At 43.9% G+C, this 24,446-nt stretch overlaps 1 protein-coding gene across 7 annotated transcripts in view; it reads left to right on the top strand.

The window, feature by feature from the left end:
• Nucleotides 1–24,446, top strand: part of sorcs2 (sortilin-related VPS10 domain containing receptor 2) — a 308,443-nt gene that overhangs the window by 858 nt on the left and 283,139 nt on the right. The window lies entirely within an intron of this gene.

Below are 24,446 nucleotides of genomic sequence, written 5' to 3' on the forward strand. Positions count from 1 at the left end.
GCTTAATCCAAACACCCTTGTCGAACTTATTACCGCCCTTACGAACTTCGATTCACATTGAATCCAGCAGCCTTGAGAGGCACGGTCCGCCCGAGCGGCGCAGCCTATGCAGTGTTTCATTAGTGACCCCCCCGGGAGCTCCTGCTGAACCCACCTTGAATTCTAACCGCTCCCGGCCGCCGCGAGATCCAGAAGTGAGTTCAAGGATGCGAGCGCACGGATCGCTGTTGGAGACGAGCTGCCACACGGAGCCATGGCTCAAATATTGATGGAGCCCGTTAATCCGTTAAATTCCGCTTATAGCACGAGAAATGCGTCCCACGCGGATTGGATTGTTAGGTATGCAAAGATAAAAATAAATAAATAAATAAATATAGAGCAACACTGGGTGAACATTAACCCTGTAAGAATATTTCGGGGATTAATGCGATTACATTGCCAGTGAATCCCTACAAAGCGTGAACACTGTATGAATATTACAGTCTTTCATTCTTCCAGGGCCCAGTCAAGTGAGAGCAGTCGCGCTATGTAAACAAGAGCAGTCATTGTGATGGGTATTGACAGACGCCCGGGGATTTCAGTGGTGGCGTCTGGTGGGGACATCGCTCGCACTCAGAAGCTTTTTTGTCAGTGTGGCTCTGCTGCTTTTTTTTTCTTCTTTTCTTTTAGTAACGGTGGCTGCGGGCACCTCTGGAGAAAGAAAACAAAAAATAAGAAAATGATGTGATGAAAGGAGAAACTGTCCAAAGTTTTTTTTTTTTTTGGATTTTGTGACACATTGGTCGGTGAATAATGTGAGGCTTGCATGTTAAAGGATTCCTGACAGAGGCGGGATATATTGAATCTACAAGCAGGGCAATATATAGTTTATATTTGCTGCAGAGGGGTGGGAATAGGTCTGAATATCTCAATGCAGTTAGTGGGTGGGGGGGTCTTTGGGTCCGACACGTTGAGGTGGTACCTGGTCAGTTTGGGATGAACTTGGAAGCTTCATGTTCATGTTTCCTTTTTCTTTTTTTCCCCTGATTATCAGTGGTTTTAATGTTGTGGCTGATCGGTGTAGGTGTTTCTGTTGAAGTTTATTGAACTGTTGAGGACGTTTCAGTTGTCACTGTTTCCTTAATACTCAGTTGACTGATCTGACTCTATGGCATTAAGTGCAATGCTGTAAAGTTTCCCATCTGTTTTTTTGTCTCTACTTCAGTCAGAAGCTAAAATCACTGTAACAGAAAATAAAAAAGAAATAGGAGTTTGTTTGGAGAAGGTAGAATGAAGGTGGGTTCTGTGGCTGTGGCGTAAGGTAAAGAGCTGTGATGTATCTAAGGAAGAACGGATCAGATGAAGAGGCGTAACACCGGTTTTAAACGGACTATATGGAACAGTAGAGCTAGTTAGCATATGTTGCTAATAAGTTGGTATTGGTACTCAACTGAAACAATTCAGTACCAAGTAGTAAATGAAACTGCACATGTCAAATGAATTCTTCAGTCAGTTCTTTTTGTACCCAGATCACAAAAAAGAAAAGTACGAGCAACCTGATAAAGCAACTCATCAAACATGGAGGAAACTTGAGGGAGAACTGCGCTAAGCGTACTCCGCTAAGTCTTCTCAAAATGACACCCCTCAACCACACGTAACATATAAATGGCTACTAGGCTAACTGTGCTCATCCTTTGTGTGTTAAAACATTCCTTGTTAAGTAAATCGTTTTCAGCGTCTTTCAGTAAGCTTCTTTGTATGCTAACGCTAACTTGCTCGCTAACTTTTAGCTAATTGTCAACTGTAAGAAGTGGAGGACTGGCTGGTCAGTGGCTGGATTCTCCATGTTTGATGAGGTGATGGTATCTGGTATAGAAAAGTTTTAAACATGCCCTGGTTGCTAAGCTTGACGCTAATCCCCACTAGAATATATCAGCGCCATGGTCGGCCTTTTTCATTTCAAGTTCAAGTGAAAAAGTTGACGCGCTCAAACAAACAGCCTAAAAGTCACTTCGAGGACGAGGCAACACGAGTCAGTAACGACTCGTGGGAATCTAGTGCGTTGGCATTTAAGTAATAAAAAAAAAAAGACATTTTCCATAATAGACTCCGGCCTTTCTCGCGATGAACTCCCTCGTCTGGAGGCGATGAGTCCGCGGGGATCTCGGCGCCCTGGCACCGCCAGCCATTGGGTTCTCCCAAGTTCGACTTATCCTCAATTAACTCGGTGCGGTGTATGTACTCTGAAAGGTCGGCGAGACCGAGTTCATCCCAGCCTAATAAACACAGACAAATGGTGCCATTCAATTTCCCTAAGGCTGACATTTATGAGCAGGGCACGGATTGATGGAGGGGGAAGAAATGAATCTCGGGCCTCTTCTCTTGTTTCATCCGGTCGTTTTTCGAGTTCCAATGAAAGTCCCTAATAATGAAAAGCTCGGCAGTGTGGAGGACGTCTGCTGTCGCATCCGTCTCGACGATGGGCTGCCACACAATCAGAGACTGCCTGAACAAAAAATACATTTTTCTCAGCTCGCATCATTGTAATGTGCTCTGGCCAACTCCAGCCTCTTGCCAAACGTATTTCAGTGATATATATATATATTTTTTTTTTCTTTCGATAAAAGGTTGATTTGTCCATGTAACAAGGAGTAAAATCACTGTTATTGAAAGCAGACCCTGTGGACTCTCCTCTGCCCATGTCCCTCTAACAGTCGTTTTACTTTGGCAGCCTTGATTGGTCAATTGATGCCTTGGGGCATAAAAGAGTTTTCCTCCCGGCAACCTCCAGAGGTTGAAGGCTTTGAAGAGGCATGAAAGTATAGGGAAATGGAAGAGTAGTTAGAGGTGGAATCCAGATCAAAATACAATCAGCACAACAATAAAACACGCACTTTTCTTTCAGGTTTCCTCACCATCAGCATTTAAAACCTCAATACTGACTATGGTAAAGGTCAGAATCGCAGCTCTTTGATAAGAATCCTGAAGCCTTAACAGACTAAGTGAGAATTTATAGGAAAAATAACACGGGAGAAATAACACGGGAGAAAATTAAATTTTACCTCGCTTATTATCTGGCGTATTATGTGTCTGTAATTGCAAGTAGTAAATGTGCGTGTACACCACAGCTCTCATTAGGCAAATATCAAAGAGGCAAAAGCGGCACCGGGCTGGTTTTTATCACGCCGCCTCAGCCTGAGGGGATTCCCTTATCTACGCGAGCTGAGACGTTTCCCCCGTGTTTAGCTTTAATATTTGAACCTCGCCCTGGTTCTGTAGCCGTCGTTTTGACCCTTCCATACTACTTTGGGCGAAACGCGACATGTCTTTGTTCGCAAATCAAAAGCAAACGACAGCCAGGCTCCTCGTGTTTACATAAATTAATACTTTATGGCCTAAATGCAGTTTGATAACGCTGAGGGACTTGAAAGATACAGATTTGGTAGAAGAATGGTCAAAATCGAGGCAGCACAGATAAAGATATGAGTCGTTAATGTTGGTCCGGCTGGAGCCTACGTTTCCCATAATGCAAAGTTCGTTCAACAGCATTAGGTGCGTTCCGTTTGTATTCGGCCGTCGGAAATTTTCAACTGGAAGTCGGATTTCCTACTCGGAAAGCTGGAGAATCGTCACTACGCCCGAGTTGACTTTCCAAGATGGCCGCCCCGCATGTAAACAGTAATTAGAAGCTCCTGTATTATTCCGTTTATTAGCACTTCTGATTAGTTCTCGTTGCATTAAACCGGTTGTACAGACAGTATTTTTAGATATACAAACATTGATATGTGTAATTTAAGTTTTTCATGTGTTACACATGAACTAGAAGCCCATGTTGTGCTAACAATGGCTAAAAACGTTAGCCTGGTAAAACCAAAATAGTGCAAACCAGCATCGTGGCAAACTGTGAAACTTCATTTGCAAGTTCCGTAACTTAAATAACTTAAATTTCCCTTTGCACTGAAAATATTTATATACCGAACACACCAAGTTTTAATTTGGGACAAGGCAAGTGCTTTCGTGTACGTGGCTGTCTTCTTTTCCGACTTACGTGACCGGAACGCCGATAACCTCAGGTGTGACGTAATTCGCAGCTACGATGTCCGAACTCTAAGGTAAATGGAACGGGTCAGTTCCCTGAACACCTGGGCAAGCTACACCCCCCCCCCCCCCACTCCCCAAAGCTGTGGTAACCCCGTCGGAGGGGTGGGACATGGGCGTACGACGGATAACGTGATGCTGCGTTCAAGGACTGGATTTTTTTAAAAAGTCTGTCTCTGGTGATGCAGAAAGAGCGTCACAGACGGGACGACAGTTCCTCCAGGACTGTCCCACTTCCCCACAAACAAACAGTTATATAATCAGCACACACATATGGGACGTCTTTGGTATTCAGACTGAGACGTATATTCATTGAAAGGAGTCTCGAATATTGAGGAAAAAGAGGCGTAAGCACACAGGCTTTTTATAAGTGTGTGTGTGTGTGTGTGTGTGGAAGACATCCTGCAAAGAGGTTGTATAACATGACACCGGCCTTCAGAATGAAGAGAGACTCTCCACTATTGAAAGGACTCTCTTTGTTCCTCTGTAGCCCTGGGGAGCTGTGAGCTGTCTTCCCTCTATTTCTATCTCCTCTGTGCGGTGATGAACAGCGCCATGTTTGTCTGCGTGTGTGTGTGTGTCTGCGATGTGCGCATCTGTATCGGACTTTAACGGGGTTTTCCTGTGTTTGATCAGCTGTTTTTATTTATTTATTTTTTTGGGAGACGTTGTGTATCGGCATTGCGATCACACCTTTTTTGCAAACTTGCAAGAGCGATTGTGTAAGTGTGTGTGTGTGTGTGTGTGTGTGTGTGTGTGTGTGTGTGTGTGTGTGTGTGTGTGTGTGTGTTGCTGATCCCTGGCGGCCTGTCCCACAGTAGCCTAAGTGATTAATGAGCGGCGAAAGGGGCGCTGACAGTCCAAACCCTCGGCCCACCCTCCACCCTCACAGGGGACTTGTGGGTAATTTCTGCCACTTCCTGGTTTAAGAGTCCTCCCGGGGTGGAAAAGAGGTAAAGGCAGTAGAAGGAAAAAACGGCATCTGTGTGGAGTTGTGACGGATTTGAAATATGAAAACACACACTTTTCTCTGGGTTGGCTGGGAATCCAGAGTTGACGGGACGGGGTCAGGTCAGGGAGGTTGTTTCGTTTTGTGTTTGTAACGTACACAAAGGTGATCAGGGTGATGCTAAACCTGGTGGTGATGTATGAGAAGAACACTGTGAGTGTTAGTGTGGCCACTGGAGACAGCAGTGAACTACACAAATCAGCCACAACATTATGACCCATGTCCATCCTAATTAGTGATGGGCATCGATGGGATTTCATCGATACCGATGCCCTCCTGGGAATTTTTGGTTTAGAAAAAGTAGCCATTGTGGTAACTTAGCTTAGCACTTGTTGGTCGGAGATTGATGAACACGTGGCGCTCTGGGTGTTTAACGGCGTGCGTCGTCGACTAATGCTTCAGCATGTTGGTCGTCCTTTGCTGATGCTGCATAAGTCGCACGTTGCGCTTTTGGCCGTATCAGTCTTTTCAGTTTCTTCTTCTTCTCCTTTTCCCGTTTTATGGCAGTTGGCAACATTTAGGTGCATTACCGCCACCTTCTGGACTGGGACGTGAAGATTCGGCTCGAAAAGAATAATAAGGATAAGGGGAATCGATGAGCATGACGGCTAATGATTTCAACTGAACCAGCTGGAACTGTCTCTTATAAAGAATCGGTTCTCGATGCCCAGCCCTAATCCTAATATCGTGTAGGTATCAGAGAATGGACATGGGTCTTCTGAGGGTGTCCTGTGGATTTTGTTAGTCAGGGCCTTCAGGTCCTGTGGGGTGAGAGGACAGGCTTTACTCTGCAAGAGTGTCATCGCCATTGGGTGGGGGGTGCCTGGTCTAGTCTAGGTGGGTGCTACGTGTCTAAATATGTGACGGTCCAAATGTTTCCCGGCCGGATGCTGAATTGTCACAAGATGGTTTTAAATGTTGTTGACTTCTCCTTTCAGTGGTCATAATGTTGTGGCGGTGTGTTTTCTCATGTTAATAATAGTTAAGAAGATTATGATGATAGTGATGGATGTGGTGGTAACAGCATGGCATGGTATGCGCACAAAGAAACAAAGAAACCGCAGAGTAAAAGCAAGTGAAGGGAACCTAAACCTCCTCACAATGAATCTTTTAAAGCACGCCGTCTTTGTCTGCACGCGCGAGTGAATATCGAGTTTTTGCGTACGAGGATGCAGCCGCCTGCGGGTAACCGGGCCGACTCGTGTAAACTGTCAGCCCGGCAGATCCGCAACAGAACCCGAGCACCTCCTCTGTCTTTTATTTGATCCGTGTCGACGATGCAACGCTCCCCAAAGCTGCAGCTCGCACCAGTCACGTGAAAAGACTCCTTTCGGCGTGTTCCTCGAAATAAATCGCACATCATCATCATCATCATCGACATCATTTCTCAGCCCGTTCCTTCGTCCTCGGTTTGTTTTACAGTTGTGTTCACTTTCCATGTGTAAACCCTCTTCTCCCCTTCCTTCCTTCCTTCCTTCCTTCCCTCCACCCTCCTTTTACCTTACTAAACCATCTTTAGATTGCATCATTTTAATCAATCCGGTTGAGGATTATCTGCCTGCAGCTTATATCTAATCTAAACATGGCGTTGGTTGAATTTAAATAGCGTATTTAGAGGTAACCCTAATGTTTTCTAATAAGGCGCTTGCCTTTATTAGCATGCTGAATCGTGGCTCATGCAGGTGTGTACACACCAAATCCGTGTGCGCACAAGCTGTAACAATACCCGGCTATAGTCTGCAGTCGCACACATGCACGTACACACACACACCGTCTACAATAGGTCTCCAGAGTCCTGACTTAATGTGAAAGGCATTTGTTCACGCTTCACATACTGAACAGACAGTTCATTTGGCCTCTGGTCGTTCTGCGGCGGAAAATTGTTTGCACATGTGAGGAGAGCCTCTCTCGTCATTTATCTTGTCTGTCCTCGTTCATCCCGCTTAAACAGACACTCCAAAAGCCGCGCTGTAAATCATCAGTCTTGTTTCGGCTGGTTTTACTCTGTCTGTCTTTAATGGGAATCCTGCAGCGGGTCCAAACTGCGCCGTACAGTAGCGCCGTGGCCGCCGTGGCCGCGTTCAGGCAGCGTCGCCCGTCGACGTCGGCCGATGATTTGATGCCTGACCTGCATCGTGTCACGGTGATGGGTTTAACAAAATAGCAGCAAAAGCTGTGATGCTGAACAAGTAGTGGCTTAGAATGCTCATATGCCAGTTAAAATAACACCAAAAAACGCGTTTTGCATTTCAAAGCGCACGCTCAGAAGGAGCCGAAATCCCCTTTTACAGCATAATAATGTTATTTATTTATGCTTTTATTCATGGATTGTACCCAGGATTAGTTCATAAGGATTAGAATTAGTCGAGTTATACATCGCTTACTGTTGTCATAGCCCTGTAAATCAGGCGTTTGCTCGTTGAGTTGTGACGTTCACTAACAAACCGGATCTATTAACCGACTCTTTAAAGCAGTTCCTACCGAATTTACCTCCAGAGACCCGGCGTCCTCACATGGGGACATTACTTTTTAGGTTCGTGGCAACTCAATCTGCTTCATTAAGACACTAAGACATTGTTTATTTATGCTTATTAACTTTTTTAGTTTGATATAGCATGAAAATTTAACAAATTGAAAAGTACTCGTTTGAGGACGCTGGGATTTTATCGTTTCGACATAATAATAATGCACATATTTCTTTTTCAGAAACAAAGATGATGCTTCTTAGGTCCTACTAATCCCAGATACCTAAAGATCTTAATCTTATCTGAAAGAAATTAAGATGTATTCCACACAAATGCTTGGTTCTCAGGAGGTTATGAGTAATTCAAACTCAAATAGCCCACCATTATAATATATATTGACAAGTTAAGTTTAAATGGCATCAAACTTTTGAACTTTTGAACAGTCCTCAGAAAGGAACGTATCCACAACGTCCCAACATGGACCATCCTCAAGCATATTTCCTGCAAAAGAGTGCCCAACATCTGATATTGTTCATGTGACATTCGCAGCGAGATGTGCTTTTTATTTCACACCATTTCGTGCCCACTCCCGCTGAAATAAAAGAAAATAAATGCCACGGTAACAAAGCGCTGCTGTCTCCTTACTCATCGCGTTATGTAAGAACACAACCAGGTTGAGAAATTTGCTTTGATACTTCCCTTTTTCACCGTGAAAACGGATAGCCGAGGGGTTAGCTGGAAACCATTACAACAGCGGCGACCGAAGCCGCCGCCGCCGGAGAAGGAGCCAGCGAGTAACTTCAAGGCTCTGCAGACCCGTTTGATGCTTAAAACATATGTTTTCAGTGCACCATTATTAAGTTTGTATTGATATGGATGGATATATATGTGGAAAAGTGATGTATTGGCGCTTGGAAGAGGTTCATAAACCTGCCGTTCTCCCGCGCATTAATCTGCGCTAACCGGGGAGTTTCATCAGTCACGGTGTCAACGGAGAGTGTTTTATTTCCACGGCCTAAGTGGGGCGGAGATTTACGACTGAAGAGACTGACAGAAAATTCTTGGATATTCTAACCCGGTGGAAGCAGTCAGATTTAAACATGCGCATGAATAAATATCACCCCGACTTCCAAGGCGCATATCCGTGGAAATCTGACCGAGCTACCTGGCGCAGCAGGGCGCTGCTATTCTGGGCCCGAGACGGAGGGAAGGCGTTTATATATCGGTTGGCAGAGATGAAGTGGACAACAAGTGCATTGTCTGAAACATGAAAGCGTGGCAGATGATCAAGCTCTTCCCCCGATAAGATCTTTCTCGTCTTTCTTGTCTTAGTGAGGCCTGAGAGCTGGCGGCGAGCCTCTGCGCGCCACATGGCGCTAGGTAGCGTTCGCCGCCGTTTCATCGCTAACCAGACCTTGAGATGGCTACCGTGGCGTTACTGTTACAAAATCAAGTGTTCGGTGATGCCAGGTGGATGCTGGCAGCTAAACGAAAGCATTATTTGTTGTTACGGGTTGTTCTGAGGTTGCTGGCAGCGCGGCTGAGACACTGTCGTCTTGTTTGCTCCGTAACTTTTACGTCTTAGCTCGGCAAACTCTCGAAAGCTTTTAAGCGCCTCGTTCTCCAAGTTCCTCGGTGTGTGTGTGTGTGTGTGCGTTAGCGTCTTGGGCTGTAGCAATTACCCGAGAGTTGGAAGGAAGCCTTTTTTTTTTTTTTTTCTGCTTGAACATCTCAGACATTCTCCCAACTTTCATTCCTTTGTTACGGTGCAAAAAATACACCCAGCGTGCGCTCATTGTCTTTCCAGTTTAGTCCCTGTAAACAGAGCCCCCCCCCCCACCCCCCACACCTCCTCCCATGTTCCCTCTTCTTGTTTTGTGCTCTCCTCCTCCTCCTCCTCCTCCTCCTCCTCGTCCTCGTCTGCAGTTCGGCTGTCATGGTTGAAAGTTCCTGCTCATGTTGCCCTGGCAACCCACACTGGAATCCTGTCGGGGTCTTCCAGTGGTTTGGTTCCTGATCTGAATTCAGAGTTTCCCCCCCACCCACTACACCCCACCTCGCTTGGTACTCCTCCCAGGTCCTGCATATTTTAAATATAGCTCTGGTGTGAATACATGCCTGTCACATTGAGATTGTCAGGTGGAACCCGGGTGCTCTTCAGATCTCAACAAAGGAAGTCGACCTCTTCGTGCTGTGGTCTGGTCACATGTCTGTGGTTTTAGTTTCCTGGATGAAGATTGTTCCTGATAATTTTATCACCAAAACTTTGTTTGATCGATATAAATGACGGAGAACATCAGAGAACACCGGATCTATTGACTGGCTTGTCAAAACTAACAGAGTTCTTGCCAAATTTGCCAAAGTATCTTAACTAGAAACAATATTTACCTCTTCAGAGACCCAGCGTCCTCATATGGGGACATTGCTTTTTTAGGTTTGTTCTGCTTAATTTAGACCTGTTGTCCTCATAAGGAGACTCTTTTGTCTGCCATGTGCTGGTAGCGAAGGGTCAATATGCTAGTTTGATGTGATGTAGCAAATTTAAGAAATTCTCAAGTACTCGTTTGAGGACGTTGGGATTTTATCGTTTCCAGTTCTGATTTTGCATTCAAATTAAAGCAGTTTTATATTTTTGATTCACATTGGGGACTTAATTTGTAATACACAGTGAAATAATACTTTTTTTTTTTGAGGAAGATGATGTTTATTTGTTTAAACTTCCTTCTTGGGTCCTAAGATCTTAATCTTATCTGAAAGAAATTAAGATGCATATCCAAACAAATGCTTGGGTCTCAGAAGGTTATGAGTAATTCAAACTCAAACAGCCAACCAATATAATATATATATTATATATATATATATATATATATTATTTATATATATATATATATATATATATATTATATATATTATATATATATATATATCTATATATATTATATATATATATATTATATATATATAATATATATATATTATTTTATATATATCTTCTCTTAAGTTTAAATGATTCTGATCCGATTATTTCTAGAATAAAATTAGTTATCCCCAGGCTGGCATCACAATAATAAATAAATGTCAAACTTTTGAGAGAATAATTGTCGGATTTCCATGAAATCTACATGTGATTTAAAATATTTCAAATATCTGCAGCCTCTGGAATCATTCATGTTGTCCTGAGCCTTATCCTCAGTCCTCATCAACTATATTCATTATCTTCAGTGTATATTCATCTTCCTTTTTCCCCTTTAAGCTCTCTTCAAGCCGGCCAAAAAAAATAAAAATAAAAATAAATCGATATTATCTGCTCCCTAGATTGTGATAGAATTATGAGAGCACATTCATGTTCCCCAGAGGATAATACTCTGGAACAATGCACCGACATCTCATTTGGTGCCACTAACCCCTAATAAGAAAATGTATCCGTGCTATCAAGCACCTTTTCTCATTTTCTACCAGCAGAGATACTTTAAACTTGGTAACTCTCTGCAAATTGGAAGAATTACGCTCTTTGTTCTCTGCTTCATCTTTTCCAAGACCATTAAGTTCCTTCGAGTGGAGATAACGACATCTCACCTGACAACAATAGCATGCAGATATACAGAAGCTTGTTGTATTGCGCTTTGGAAACATTTCCGTACGCGTTATGTGCGTGTGAGGGGGCGGCGTGAGATGTGCGACCGCCCGGCTGGCTGCAGTCGATATAGGAGCAGTGGGAAAGCTCTCCCTATAGAGTCCCTCGGAGAGTTGTGAAATGCGACACAGCAGGGCTTCTCCGGCGTTTCACCTTCGCTGCAACGCATTTTTACAGATTGGATCTTCTTCCCTCAGCGCTAAGCCGTTCCCTTTTTCTATCAACCCCCCTCAAATCTGAACCGCCGCCTCGCGACGGGGAGCTGGGGGTATTTTCGGTTTCCGACAGCGTGAAGCCTTCCACACAAGTGGGCGTCTACTAGAAAACAGATACAGATATAAAAAACAAAAAATAAAAAAATTATGCTGCGTCTCCTTGAGTGTGATTCACTACAAATAAAATAGTACAATACATACACAAAGGTTGTCTGAAGGTTCATTTATTTATGAATATAGAACAGTATGCAGCTGAATTTAGCTAAAATATGAACAGTTTGAATATGTATGAGCCCGAACTTAGAGCTAGATTATTAGAAATATCTGCAAATACTGGTACTATAGTAGCTGCACACGTGTCTATATGTGCATTGCAGGGGGAGGAAACCAGACATACATGCAGATGAATGTGCTTTAGACTGTACTATCGCTAGTAAAATTACTATTTTCCTAATCATTTACTCAACAATATTCGTTCAACCTCAAACCGAACAAAACAACGTTTGATTTTTCACCACATATATCCTGTTTTAAAGGGACATTTTTGTCTCTTAATATGAACAAACTGGCCAGGTGTCTGGATGTCTAAAGGACTTGTTACAAATCTGGTCGTCTCCTCTTTGGGCTGTCAGTAGAATTATTTATTTAACTGTGATTAATCGCATGATTTTCGTGATTAATGTGCGATTAATTAACTCAGATTAATCGCAGTTTTTATTGCTCTCTTCGACATCTCAGGTGATTAGAAAAGCTCTCATGTTGGGGCTCGATTCGGGGGGGTCACTCCATTAACAACTAAAGCTGATAACCACCTACACCATTGATGGAGGGACAAAATTTAATCTGGTTGGAGGGTCGTGGGCCAAAATGTTAATTTTTGCTGTACATCAAGTTAAATATGGGTATATATAGCCTTCATGTACAAAATAAACACTATCGCAAATTAATCTATCTGGCTTCTTTAAATAAGAAAAATAATTGAAGCACTCTGAAATATTTCAAATAATATAATTGGTCGCAGGCCCCATATTGGGCAGCCAGAGTCTAGAGAACGGTCTCTCGAAGCTTGTCAATCCAAAGACCCGTTTCTTTAAACTTTTCTGCTCGTTTGTGTCTGTTCGCCTTCTTCTTCATCTTTGCTTTGGCAGTTTTGAAGCCTGTTGCCACAGATTAAAATCAAATCAGATTCATTTTGACAGCCCTAAATCATCCGTAAATCAAATTTTAAATGGCTGCATACGTTGTGAATGTTTGGTGCATCGCATGTTCTCGTCTGATTAAATCGGGAGTGCGGTCTCTTTGAAACATGCACACACGCCGTCTGTTTTCCTGTAGGATTTTGCAGTGTTGGTGAAGTGAAGTGATCTCCTTTATAGCGAACAGAAACGGAGCTGTGACCTCCTGTACATTCAATTAACGATTCCAAGAAAAGACTGTGACGTCTTTGTTCCAGCAAACGTCATCCGTTCTTGCTGAATTATCTTTTCCTTTCTTTTTTTTTCTTTCTCAAGCCTCCACAAAGCGCAGCCTCACGTCGCTTTTAGCTGAATCTCAGTCACACTGTGTGTGAAGTGAATAGAGTTAATTAGCAGTTAGTTAATTTGATTTTAAACTCTCTTTCTTCTTTGCGGTTAGAAAAAAATAAAGCAAAGCCATCAAACGCTCTTCTGTGAAGGTAGTGATTTCATACGGAGCCGGCTGATGCTTAAAAATGTCCGAAAGGCATATCAGCATTCTTTTCATATTGTGGATTTGGAGGGTTCGGTAAAAAAAGGCTCTTTTTAGGATTGTGAAATGTGTTGCGGCGCAGTGCGAGAGAAGTTTCCTCTGCAAGACTGTGCTCTGGTTTACTGCTGCGAAAACCCAGATTTGCCTCTTTAGCGTAGATCGTCTTTTAAGAGCTGCAGTTGTTCTATGTTTCCATCTGGCTGAAGTTTATCTTGGAGCTTAAATCCAGACTTGTCTGCAGCTCAAAAGAAAACTCTGCCACCCAAGTCCCACGAGGAATGATATTCTTTCTGCTCTGGCCGCTCACTGGCCACCAACACACTAGGCACCGCCAGGCAGTAAAATGGGAATTACCGCGCGTTGACGGACACGGGGCTTGCCAGTAATAATTCTTTTCCCTGGAAATGGAAAAGAATAACAAAAACAAGCGGGCTCGTGACTCATGTTGATAGCAATTAGCACACCTTCGCGTCAGGGGAGGTGTGGCGGAGATTATGTGTGGGAGGAAAGAAAAAGAAAGACGGAAACAGAGAGGAGAAAACAATGAACCTACACCGTTCCTTGGGAGGGTTTTTAACAACGCCGGGTGTTTTTACATGAAAAAGGACGAGGCCGTGCGCTGCGATCTGATGGAGCGTACTCCCTCTCCCAGCACTGTTTGCACCTTCTGCTTCCTCCCCCCTCCCGCCCATGTGGTTTCACCGTTGCTCGATTGAAAGGAGGCTCGTGCCCCCGTGAGCGAGAATAAAGATGCAAAGCAGCAACAAATTCAATTACTGTTTTGTAGCGTGGCTTGTCACAGCAGCAGCAGAGTCGGGTGATTTCAGGATCTGCAGCGTGGAAAAAAAAACTTACAAAGATGAGGTGACAGGCAGCTGGTGGGAGCCTAAAAATAGGCATGGGTGCAAACTGAAAGAGTAATTATGTGTGTTTTCTTTTTTTTTTTTAATAAGCACGTTAGTCATTTGAGTGTGAGGTGTGCTGGTGTGGACGCTCCTGACATGCACAGGCATTTCTGTTGCACAGAAGAGAACGCACATGCGGAGGTTTAGATTATTGAAAATATGTAAGATGAATGAGTCGAAAGAAATGTAGGAGGTAAAGCTAAATCATGGCTTTGCTGAGTAGTTTAAATTGAGTAATCGGAGTCAAAATGACGTAAATGTGGATCTCGGGGTTGAGTTGGAGCACATCCTGCCAGACCTTTCACACCAAGGTTTGTTTTTGTTGTTGTGCTGAAACTGAGAGCGTTTTCCCACCAGGTTAGTTTGTCTGAGCTTGTGCGAACACAGCTGTTTGCCGTCTATGGGTGAGAAAGTGTTGCTAGACAGGCTTTTAACTTGGTTGTTATCATACGACCAAGATAGCAGCGCTGCGCCTTCTCATCATGCTGCACGGACTGTACATAAGCATGGTTTTCTACATGTAGCCCAGAAGCTTGATCGAATCACAAAGCGCCTAGTGTCACTGGATCTGCCTCTACGTGCCATAGAGCTCCATATTGGCAGGAAAACTCTGAGGAACAATGACCAGTGCAAGGCAAAACTCGGCAGATTACACAGCACGGTTTGCTTTTTTTTAAGCACTAAAACATCCGGCCGAGGCAATATTCCTGACCTGTAGTATCTGGACATATGGAACTAGCTCTTTAACTCTCCTTCATCCTATTCTGGAGTATACTGGAGTTGTTCAAATACACATCGAGTTTGTTGGAGTTTGTCGACTGCATTAAGCCACCTCTTCCAATCTTGCTGGATCTTTGGGAATCCTATGAAACGATTTCCACTTTGCTTGTCCTCACCTATTCTGGTGTCCTGATTGCAGTTGTCAACTGAATAGTCATTAGCAAAGAGTGCTTTCCTGCCAATATGGCACCGTTGAGATTAACAACGCAGGGTGACGTCAGATCCCCGATCTCTGCAAGACCATATTTTAGGTAAAACCTCGGCCTCCTCAACATGTGCCATCACACCTCTGTCTTGTTCTGTACTTGTATTTGCGTGAACCATCCAAGAAATGTTTTCACGAATCAAACCAGAGGACTTATTCTCAGACCAAGGGTTCGCCTATCATCTAGGGCAATGCTAGTGCATCTGTGTGGCTAACCCTTTAAAACCGAACGTATTTTTGAATTACCGTAATTCACTGCAGTTGGCGCTATTGATTCAAAGTGTGGCTGAACAATGTCTGGAGGGCCTTCATGACATGTCAAGGGTATAACTAGCTTGATTTTTACCAACAAATTCCTTCAAACAGCTCTCTCTCTGTCTTTCGGGGGCTCCCCAGTCTTGCATCGCTGCCCAACCTGCAGCCAATCTGTCCATCGGTTAATTACGGTAATTCAAATACCGCAAGCTTTTCTTTTCATGCAAATGTTCAGGTCTTAAAGGGTTAAAGGTTACATCATTGATGGTTATGGCGTACTGATACTGAGCATTTACAGTGCACACTTTGGTTTAGGAAGTCGCATTAGCTGGTCGACACGAAGCGCAACGACTATGTTTTCCATCTCACGGTTTGAGTGCAAACACACAAAGGCCAGACTAGACTGGTTTGACTCGCTTGAATATCTTTCACCTGAACGGCTTTGTCATTTGTAACTTTCTCATGGGAGTCGGTGTTTTCAAACTACTTGTTGGGTAATATTTAATGACTAGTTGCAAATCGGAAGTCAGCCTTTTGAATGCGAAGGCGCAACACCTTCCAAAACACAGGCTAATCCGGAAGTCTTTGTTACGACCGCTTAAATGCATAAAGCACAAAGGGCTGTTGAGCTGAGAGGATTTTTTTTCGGTTGCCTGCCTTACCTAAACAATGCCTTATGCCCTATATACTAGAATAACACACACAGACGCACCCACACTACCTGTCTGCTTTCATTGTCGCATTGGCAGACGTCCGCAAAGAAATCCCAACTCTGTTTGCGACAACTCTGCTCTGGAGCAAAAAAAAAAAAAGAGCTGTCCTCTGTGGCTGAGCTGGTTTGTTTGCTATTGCAATTGGAACTTTCTTCCCCTTTACCAAGAGGGAGGAAGGCGAGGGGGGGGGGGGGTATAGAGGTGCGTTGAAGCCTCTTTGGAATAACGCGTGTAAACACAGGCAGTGCATCACTCAGGTAATGAGATTCTCCACTCTGCTTAAATCGAAAGCCCCTCAGCACCTGAGGAGGACAAACAGCCCCCTTCCCAACCTTCTCTTTCAAAAGCAACACACACACACACACAAACGCACATTCACACTACATTTGCCAGTCGTCCCCCACCACCACCACCACCACCTCCACCTCCAGTACCCCGCCCTCGCCCTTCCTTCCAACTCTGCTTCTCCCCTCTGTGAATCTGGACAGGCTGTTTGTATGCAAATATGTCATTTAGAAGATGCCTCTGCCCAGTGCGCACACACACACACACACACACACACACACATACACACACACACACACACACACAAATAGAGAAAATCCCATAGAGGTTCAGAGCTGGCGCGCTGAGGTGAACAACACTCCTGCAGGGCCACGGAGGCTGGCAAAGGAAAGCTTGTTTGCCCTTTTTTTTTTTCCTTCTTCTCTTTTTATTTATTGTGTGTATTCAGCAACAGGCCCAACTAGTTCTCTCCTCTCATTCTGTGGTTAATCCCCTTTTTCATTATCATCGCTTTTCTTTTCATCTGCCTGTGAAAAACAGCTTAGCGTCGAATGCTGCGCAAACCACTAGTCGATTTCCGCAGCGTGGCGCGTCTCTTTTCTGTCTCTCTTTCTGTCTGCAAAGCTGCTTTTGCAGCGACGTACAGTGGGTCGCCGTTGGTCATTGTCGCTCTGTTTGGCGGCACGCTGAAATGGACACTGTGGGGCAGGACTTATCAAATTAGTTAAAGGGTACCTGTGTACCCGGCCAATAAAAAAAAATCTGGTGCCAGCCATTAAATGTCAGCCCCCTGCAAATACGACCAAAGCAACCTGATGTGAAATGAGAGGATCCCACCAGAGGGAAAGTTGGCCAAAGTCATTCAAAAAAAATTAATAAAAATGAAAATGAACACTTACCACAAGAAGTCTGTATCAGGTATTTTACTGTATTTTGCTAGATTAAAAACATTATGTACCTCATTTTTTTGTCACTGTGGTATTTCTCTTTATTTTTATTTTCATTTTTTACACATGTAATGCTGTGTAATCCTCCTTCACATACATGGACTTAGTTATTATAATTAATAATAATAATTTTTCTCAATGTGTTTATATGTTTTCTTCATTTCATTTTTCTTTCTTTTTTTAAATTTTATTTTTATTTATTTTCATTTAGGGAGTGTAACCATAAGTGATGGGAGGGAAACAAACCAAAGTGGAATAAAAAAAAACAATACAATAAAAATAAAAAAAAAGTTTCTATTTACGGAAAGTATTTAAACATAGCAACACCCTCCTCTTCACATAAAAAACAAGTTTTTGTTTCTGTGACAGAACAAACCTAGAGTAGTGTCAGGAGGACGAGAGCGACCACACGACCTGTCTTGCAGTGCACTGCCCAATAAGTGGATTTTAATAGGAGTTGGAGTGGCCCATAATGGAGCAATGACTGGTAGATAAGTGACTCTCTATTCCAGAGGTACTGTTGTCATGTGAAAAGAGAAAATCCTGGATGAAATGTAATACGAGCCAGTGGTGGTAACCTCGGTTCACTTCATGGACTCGGGTTACTCTGAGTCACTCACTAAAGCGATCCTGTTCACTTGAGTCACTCGAGTCACTCGAGTCGGTGTTGTTGGCTTCACCATATTGCAATGTTTAACTTGTTATTACTAGGTTCACTGACTAATTTGTCTGAGTCTGCAATGTTTCCGTGAGTGATTCTGGATTCATATGAACCAGTACATGAACAGAACTGTAGATATCCAGGTCGGCTGGTCTGTTCATACTTTGTTAGTTTTTTGTTTTGTGAGTTCATTGCACACTTGGCCATCTTTCTTAACGATCTTAATTGATCTCCATGTTCCACCGCCGAGTGGCAAAAAGTTAATCATAGGTGTCTAGATTGTAAAAGTAACGTATGCATTTAATTTATGCTGTGTTATTATTATTATTATTTTGAGGAAGTCAGACCTTAAGTTACTTCTTAAGTTATGTTCTGGAGGGCTGTCGGATAAGTTTGTGGTTGTCGTTGATTTTGCGTATACACCATGCTAATGCACCCTTACAAGCACCCAGGGGATTATTCCCCACCCCTATGGAGCCCAAGGTGTGATATTTGGCACCTCTGGCACCTCTGCCAGGAGCCCTAAAATCTGTACGTACTCAGGAATTCTTGGGCTCCCGCATTACACCAGGGATATGCCTGAATACTCCTGCTTACGCCTGAATATCTGAGAAGTGCGTGGCTGTATCCAGGCCCGGATACAGGCCTTTTCATACAGTGGTAGTTACGGCCGACAGTAACTATTTCACTTCCAACAATAAATAAGAATAAAACAATAAACTGAATATTTGCGATCACTCCTCATCATCCTTTTAATACTACAGTATTATATGGCTAACGGTATTTCTCAGTAAAGCTCTTAGCGTTAGCGTCTTTTATTTAGCTACATTTATCATAACTTAAATGAACTAAAACTAACTGAAACTGAGGCTAATCCATTTTTCCAAATCCATACTAGTTCGTATGGATCATTGTCAAGTTCAATTGTCCTTAATTTGATCTGATGATCCACATTTTTTCACGGTCTCGCTTTATTTACTGCTACATTTCACTGCCACTCAGAGGGGCGTGGCCTTAGGCGGCAGTGACGTCGATGGATACCCACTATAGTTACAAATGAATGTCTACTTACCAGCTTTCTCTAGGTTTTGGAGCAACTAAACCTTGCGGTTTTCAATTGTCGGTGTAATGTCTGCAGCTACTGATCGTTTCCACCCCATCTCTTATTAACACTCAATTCTCAACTCTCTTATTAACACTCAATTCACTGACATTCTTCCAAGTATGGCATATTTGTGAAGAGGTCGCCGGGTTTGCACGCTCAACCTCTGGCGTCGTGGTGGAGATAGAAAGACTTGATGTGTTTCTCCTGCTTTCTCAGCCCCAGGTTGTTAATATTGGCATTACATTGGTGGAACCATTACTGCGGGTTTGAAGTTAAACACGGTTCCCTCATGACCCTACAAATGGTATGGATGACAGATGAATACTAACAGAGTCCTGGGAAATTATAACTATAGCATGTATCATAGGGATTGTTTTCTAATTTTTGCAAAATGTTGGTCGAAATGTTACATCAAATGAGACTTAATTTCACGCTGCAACATTCTTGAACCAGTTTTTATGTGTAATCCGGATGGAATCTAGGCAATCTAGGTGTGTTATGACCTGCAGATCGGTAAGTTTATTGGAAGTATGTTGGATGTCGGATGTGTGGAATAATCAAATCAAGGAAAACTCAAGCCTGCCTCTAGTTTGCATGTTTTTTTAAATGTAGGAAAGCAATGCCTGGAGATGATGCATGCCCCAGACAACGCTATAATTGAGACATTGTTAGTGTACCAGCTTTGAGAGGCTAAGTAGCTAAGTCATGTCAACTGTTGGATTTATGAAATTTGTCTTTCTCTGGGCTGTAAAGCAGATTTTTTAAATTTTTTTAATGACATCATATGCAAGTTATTTGGTCACCGTCAGACCTGACCTTGTTTCTGTACCCACGGAGCTGATTAACATCGGAACAGGAAGTTTTTTTTTTTTTTTTTTATCCTTGACGGTGCAACACGACACTGTATCGCTCTTCAAAGCCCCGTGAATGTGTGTGCGTTTCCTTAGCCACTGCGTCCATCCCTGTTAGTCCCATTCCAGTGGCCCATGGAAAGAGGACATTCTTTTCTGCAGCGTTACAGCCTTGTTAAACCCATTTCCCCCTGTTAAACCTCGTCTCGCTCGCAGCCCCCTTTCCTCAATCTATTCCTCCTTTTCCAATTCTCCAGCCAGTGAAAGGCGGTCTATCACCGGCCATTCAGAAGCCAAAGAACACAACGTCTGATTGGTGTAAATTAAAAGTAGCGAAGCCACCTTTTGATGGAGTGCGCCTTCTCCGCGTTGGGATGGTTGCTCAGCCGGGGTTTTGATTGTCAAACGGAAAAGATAAAGTGAACTCCCCTTTTGCTCATAAATCCTTTTACTGGAAGTGGCCTCCAACATGGCTGCCAGTTGTCAAGAGGCTGCCCTTATTTCCCACTCAGCTGCCGCCACTGGCCCTACACTGAGCGTGTTTTGACACACTGCGTGGGGAGTATGTGTGTTACTTGTGGGGGGAAAGAGGGTGTTGTGGTTCTGGCTTGTGTCTCTCCCCACATCCGTCACAATGGCTGCCAAAATCCCCATGACCTCATTCTCATTAGCGCGGCTTCAGCCACAAAGAGCCAGGCCGGGGCTCATGGGCGAGGTGCAGCGGTCTTGAATGGCTGACGCCCGCTGCATTTTTAAAAAGGTTTTGAGATTTCCTCGTCGGCCGCGGAGAGCGTGCACACAAAGCCTGCCTCGTGTGTAAACACGGCGGATAATTACGCGAGCAGGTCTGCCGCCTTAGCGCGAGCTGCAGGAGTCCTCGAAGGTCTCTCGAATTAATTACGCCGAGCGGTGGACTCTCACCAAATCTGAGAAGTGGTAGACCTTGGAGAAATGCAGCCATGTGGAATGTTTTTAACGTCAATTTGCCATTCTAATTAATAAGTTTTAGCTTGAGGCTTGACGGCAGGGATGTTGAGTCAAGGTTTGCAGACAAACAACTTAATAGGCAGTTAAATCCGTCAGATGCTGTTCTTTCTGTTTTGCCTTTCAGACATTTTATCAATTTAGCAAACTTTATTACACCACAAAATCAAATCTACTTCATTTCAGATACAGGGCTCTCTGTTGTCCTCACACTGCATTGGAACATACACAACGTGTTGAGCTGAGGTGGTGTCACAGCCATTTTCTTTATGTGTAATGACTAACCTTGTGTCTGAAATCGTTCACTAACTCACTAACCCCTACTCCATACCTAGGGTTAGGGTTAGGATTAGGGGTTAGTTTCCACACATAGGGTTTTATATCGGCTCCCCTGGTTATCCCATCATAATTTACATATCACCAATATAACCAATATATAGGGTGATGTTCATGAAATGGAAAAAGAAAATTATGCTCAAAGTTTCATATTTTTGCGACGAAAGTTCAAACTGTGTCTCCTGCTGGGTATTCAACTCAAAACACACAAAATACGTCTTTCACCGGTGAGCCAGTTACTTTTTGAGCTGTGCAAACGTTTCCTGACAGGCTTCTGAACCTCCTTGTACTTTTCATAAATCATTCAAGCTCGACTTGTTTTGCTAAGAACAAAAAACTGGTCTCACTAACGGCCACTGACGGCAGCACCACCTGAGACGCAATGCATGGTGGGATATCCACCACCTGTCGAGGGATGGTCATTGCTTTTTACAAAGCTTTATGGAAAAGTTTGAGTTCCATATATAGTGCATAGAATTTGACCAGTACGGACACTTCTACAAAATGACCTAGGGTTAGGGAGGGATTTCAGACGCAGTCTAAATTAGGGCAAGGTTCTTCTTCCAGTATGTGTTCATAACCTTAGGAGGCAGTCGGGATAAAAAAGAAAATCATGAGGCCCGCTGTCGGGAAGAGATGAGATAAAATAGCAAAGTGAAGGATGATGAAAAGGTTTTCCTTCTCAAAATCTCACACCCGGAGAGGGGATTATCTCTCAGGAAATATCTCCATCTTCTTCTTGGTGTATATCTTTTTATTTTTCTTCTTCTTCACAGGGGAGGGATTCACCACATTTCCTGCTGGTCTGGTTTGATTTTATGCTCTGCTGCAAGAAACCTTTGGGTGGAGATCCATCTTGATCGATCGAAGCATCCACTTCTTGCCGACCCCTGACCCCTGCTTTAGGTCCTTACTCTTACACGCCGCAAAATCATGAAGCATATTCAGAGTAGCAAAGCAGTACCAGTGCGGGGAATTCTGGAGGATGCGACCTTATTATGCGGTTGCGTGAGATGCCGATTGGCTTCAATTAGCCCGTTGGCACCTTCACAACATGTGTGTCCCTGTGGTACCACCTCCATTACCACCGTGACGATTCGGTTTCTGTCTGGCAGACAAGCTTATCTTGAGATAAATGGGATGGGATAATGTTAATGATGCTGAAAGGAGGTTGGGGTGAACACCTGCCTCAAATGCATAATATTGAATGATAGAGGGGGTTGGGAAACATCTGTATCTCAGCACTGGGAAGTGGAGTAAGGCAGAGACAGAGTGGTGTACATGCCTCCTTGTTGTCAGCAGCTGTACAGAAATAGTTAAATGACAGAGTTGTACAATAGTATTGATATGCAGATGCATTTCCCTCACACCACATGGAAGGGTATAACAAATAAGTCTGTCGGCGCCGTGTTGCCCCACTGGAAACGCTCACACATTAACTATTTCTTTGTCATCGCCGCTCCGCCCCGCGTGCTTACACTTTCCTCCGCTCAGGCCCCATTGTAAAAGACGTCCGCCGCTTGCTTTTTCAATTTGAGACACAATTCCCCGGGTGAGATGGAACCCCCAAGACAGGCCACAAATCATCCCAGTGTGTCGGTGAAATTGAATTTCCCATGAATACGTGATTGGCTGTGATGTTCTCCCCCCGCAATGTGTGGCGACTAATCCTCTGTTGTTGTGGCGGCGGCGGCGGCGGTTGTGGTGGTGATGGTGGTGGTGGTGGTGGTGGTGCGCGAGGGCTGTGGTGCTGGGTCACGACAGCTGCACAGGCAAAAGTAAACATGCATGCCATCGCACACACACAGAGGAAGACACACCTATGCGTTGACACGCTCCTGAGAAATGGAACCCATGCGAGTCATGATCACACACTCGCAGCGGGTCGCCGGCAGCTGCCTGTTTGTGTGCGACTTCAAGGCCTGCTGCGTGCACATGTCGCCGCGATTACAACCCGCTGTGCGCGCGTGGACGTGTGCTCGCTTGTGTGTGGTTCGTGTTTACGAGCGCACCAGCCTGGTCTGCTCTTGCCCTTTCCCCACCGTCGCATTTGCAGAACACTCGTGAGCCTCAGTAGCGTGCCGCCACAAAACTCCGACGGCATCACGCCCGTCATCAGCCCCTCGCGTTGAGAGCCTCTCGAAATTTAGCCGCTTCTGTCTTTTGCACAAAGGACACCGCCATCATGCCCTCAGCGGTCCACGCTCTGTTGCAGCGAGCTGATATAATTTTCACACGTATTTCAGGAAACGGTAATGACCGTATATCCTGGCTAGGCTGGAGCCGATGGGCTTGTCTCACATGTCAAGAGAATGGCTTGCGGATGAGTCACTCAAACACAAGTGCACAGGATTTTCCATGCACATACATACGCCAGATTTAACGTTAAAAATGCACACTATTTATTGAGTTTAACATATGACAAAGTGTTTTGACACCTCTGCCTTGTCCAAGCCAAGACCTTGTACTTCACTAACAAAGACCCGGCGTTAATTGATGGAAATAAGCTTGTTGGTAGACAAGCTGTGAGATAAATGCAGATGGGATGAAAACGGTTAGAGAAAGAGGGGTCGAGGGGTGGGATCCTCGTCCCCTGGTTCCTGTAATGAAAGGTGGGAGACAAAGTCAAGAACAGAGACGGGTGGGAGGGGGAGGGTGGTTGTTGAGAACTGAGACAAACCTAGAAAGAGAGAATTAGGACTAAGGCTGGGTGGTGTGACCAAAAATGTATATCATTTATTTTTGAAAATTCTTACAGTATCATGATATTTTTTTTTTCATGCATAATCTCATATTCACGACATTTTCTACTGCTTGAGAGAGGAATTAATGCAGTAGATTGACTAAGGATGGACTGTTTTATTGTGATGATGAGTAAATTCCACACAAGTTCTAACAACAGTTTCCATGGCCCTGTGTTAACACAGCAACTTTAGCCCGACAATACCTGCAAAAAAATGTTTTTTTTTGGTTGATGTTGGAGTTTTTTTTAAAACACACACACACAAAAAAAAACACAAACAACCAACACAGCACCTTTTTTGTTCTTCTGTGTCTTTATGGTCTTCCTGTTCTGCCGCTTAATTTTTGGACCTTTCCATCTTCACCACGCCTCGCAGTGACACAGTCTCACCGTGCACAATGCAGTGTTCCTAAACGCTGTGTAGACATACGGTTATATTAAAAATCCATATCATAACTATAGAAAATACCGGTATACCACTCAGCCCTAGTTAGGACAAATTTTTATGTGTGAAATATGGGACATGATATAGTCCCCCCAAGTTACGT

Source organism: Mugil cephalus, chromosome 1 (assembly GCF_022458985.1).
Source record: "Mugil cephalus isolate CIBA_MC_2020 chromosome 1, CIBA_Mcephalus_1.1, whole genome shotgun sequence".
Lineage (NCBI taxonomy): Eukaryota > Metazoa > Chordata > Actinopteri > Mugiliformes > Mugilidae > Mugil > Mugil cephalus.